Genomic DNA, 2,811 nt, shown 5'->3' with positions numbered 1-2,811 from the left:
TCATCCTCCGTGCGTGTCCCCACGTACGTGGGGGACAGTGTGGCCCAACCTGTTACGGCTCCTGTCGTAGCAGAACACAGCGTCCTCGTGGAGAGGGGCCAGTGGGGTGCTGTGTCCCGTCCCCCCAGGGAGCCTCCTGGTGTTCTCCAGCAGCCTGTGGAGACCCAGCAGAGGCAGGCTTCGCCCCGTGTACTTGTCTTACCCCATGTGTCCCTCAAATCAGGGCTACGAAGATGGGGAGCCGTCTGGGATGTACACATTGCTAACAGCCCTCGTGGGAGATTGGACTGTAGTTTTCTCATTGGCGCACACCCCACATGGAGGGAGAGGCGGTGTCCTGTCTGTTTTGGGGTGAAGGAGTGGACACCTCAGTGCAGGGTCAGCCGGAGGCGTCAGGTCTGGGTCTTAGGCCGTCTGCTGGGTGGGCCCCATAGGCGGGTCTGAGGGCCCTGGTCCTTCAGTCAGGTGAGGGTGTGTGGACTGACAGGGGAGGGAATTAACCACTGGGCGTGGGCTGGAGGAAGCTGGGTTCTGAGAAGGAGCCACAGACAGGAGATGGGGTGTGGGGCCTCTCGGCCTGCTCTCTCCCAAGTGCTGGTGCTGGGGTGGCCGGCCCTGTGCACCTTGCTGTGGGCCAGTGGAGCAGGCTATTTAAAAAGAGCATTACTTTGGGCCTGTTCTGACATCGTTCACTCACCCCTCAGTGTCCCTTCACGACTGCTGTGTGTGTTGTCCCAGTGCTGGGATTCGGTGGAGAACAAAGCACGAAAATTCCTGCCCTCAGTGAGTTTTGTTCTTTTAGCATCAGTGGTGTGTGAGATAAGATGAGTAGAGAAGATGAGCAGGCTGGACAGGAAGTGTGGGTGGGGTGCGGGATTGGCCTCACAGACTCATCTCATAGATTTGCCTTATGGACTCACTTCACAGATTCACCTCACGGACTCACCTCATAGATTCGTCTCATGGACTTACATCACAGACTCACATACTCACCTCACAGACTCACCTCATGGACTCACCTTGCGGACTCACCTCATATACCTCACAGATTCACCTCACAGAGACTCACCTCACGGACTCACCATACGGACTCACTTCACATACCTCACAGATTCATCTCAGAGAATCACCTCAGAGACTCACCTCACAGACTCACCTTCATGGATTCACCTACACAGACTCACTCATGGACTCACCTCACAGATTCACCTCAGAGACTCACCTCACAGACTCACCTCCACAGACTCACCTCAAGGGCTCACCTCAAGACTCACCTCACAAACTCACCTCACAAACTCACCTCACAGACTCACCTCACAGAGTCACCTCAGAGACTCACCTCACATACTCACTTCACAGATTCACCGACAGACTCATCTTACAAACTTACCTCATGGGCTTGCCTCACTGTGTGTCTGGACCTGGGCTGCTGCTGGGCAGGCTCGTTAGCCAAACAGCTGGGGCCAGTTCCAGGCCAGCAGCATGTTGGCTTGAGGTACCAAGGGTGGAGCTGTTGGGTCGGACCCCGGAAGTAGGAGTTGGGGTTCTGAGGTTGAGGATACACATTTAAAGCCACATTAAAGAGAAAGAGGCGTTTAGAGTCAAGTTGCCGGATGATGTTGGCCTGGGGAATGACGCGGCTGGGACCAGCAGAGATTCTGGTGCGATCCCAGGAGCCGTGTGCCCTGTAGAGGCTGCTCACGAGTAGAAGCCAGAATTCTCCCGAATAAAGGATTGGTGAAGCACCACCTGGACTCCCTGAGTTTCATTGTTCTTTGCCTTAAGCGGCCCTAAATAGGAACCGTTGATGAAAAGTGTCCCCCGAGCCCAGAGTGGGGTGTGGAGGCTTTGAGTTGTGAAGCGCACTTGTGTGTTAGACGGTGGCTGTCTTTATGGCCAGTGGGATGCCGGCTTAGCACTGAGCATCTGTGGATGGTGCTACGTGATCCAGGCCCAGTGGCCTGCTCCCTCGTGGTCTGGAAGCCCCCAGGTTACAGTCTGTATTTGGCCTCAGGTTCGGGCCTGCACCCTGGTTCTGTGTAAATAAATCTTAACAAAAGAGGTCCCTGAGGCTTCAGTGACACCCATCACCAGCAAGGGGCGAGATGTCTCTGCCTTTCTCGTTATGAGCGTCTCTGTCCCTCGGCTGGGTCAGAATTACTCCTGCTCCACGTTTCTGCCTTCGCCTAGGTTGAGGGGCCTGGGGAGCCCTTGAGGACCTTCCCCAACGGCATCTGACCAGTGGCAGATCGTGTGTTCTAATTCACCTAACAGCTTGCCGTTAACTTTATTTCCGCCTGTGCCTGTTCTGGAGACGAATATCTTACCTTCTATTCAGTCTGATTTTCCTTTCATTTGTTCTTTGGTAAAATTACATCCCTTCAGTTTGAACACATTTGCCGGCTAATGTGGCAAATGCAGAGGGGACATTGTGTTTCTGGCTCAGGGCCCCGGCCGCGCCCAGCTCGTTGTGTTTCTGGAGCCACGGAGGGTGCCCGTCTCGGGTCTCGCTCTTCAGCCTCTGGGAGTGGCCCTGGAGCGTCCGAGTTCTTCCATTTGGTCCTGTTTTCAGCTCAGTTAAAACTTTTTTGGGGGGCAATGGCTGCCGGAGTCCGGCTCTCTGGCTGCCCCAGGCCCTGGGTCTTTCTCTGCGCTCTGAGTGCTGAGTGCAGGTAAAGGTGTCGCTGACCCTCCTGCCTCTCCTGGGTAATGAACACACGACTTGGAAAGGGGAGCCCCAGTTACTTTCCCCCAATTCACTGGTGTCTCTTCACCCAGACAGTGAGATTTTAAAGGGGTCATTTTTTTTTT

General features: G+C 54.8%; 1 protein-coding gene across 1 annotated transcript in view; it reads left to right on the top strand.

Annotated features, from left to right (window-relative positions):
* Positions 1 to 2,811, top strand: part of KCNK2 (potassium channel, two pore domain subfamily K, member 2) — an 86,716-nt gene that overhangs the window by 2,768 nt on the left and 81,137 nt on the right. The gene's annotated exons all lie outside the window — the stretch shown is intronic.

This window comes from Condylura cristata, unplaced genomic scaffold, assembly GCF_000260355.1.
Source record: "Condylura cristata isolate star-nosed mole 26May11 unplaced genomic scaffold, ConCri1.0 scaffold00050, whole genome shotgun sequence".
Lineage (NCBI taxonomy): Eukaryota > Metazoa > Chordata > Mammalia > Eulipotyphla > Talpidae > Condylura > Condylura cristata.
The sequence above is the reverse complement of the archived record's forward strand: the minus strand, read 5'-3'. Positions and strand labels throughout refer to the sequence as shown.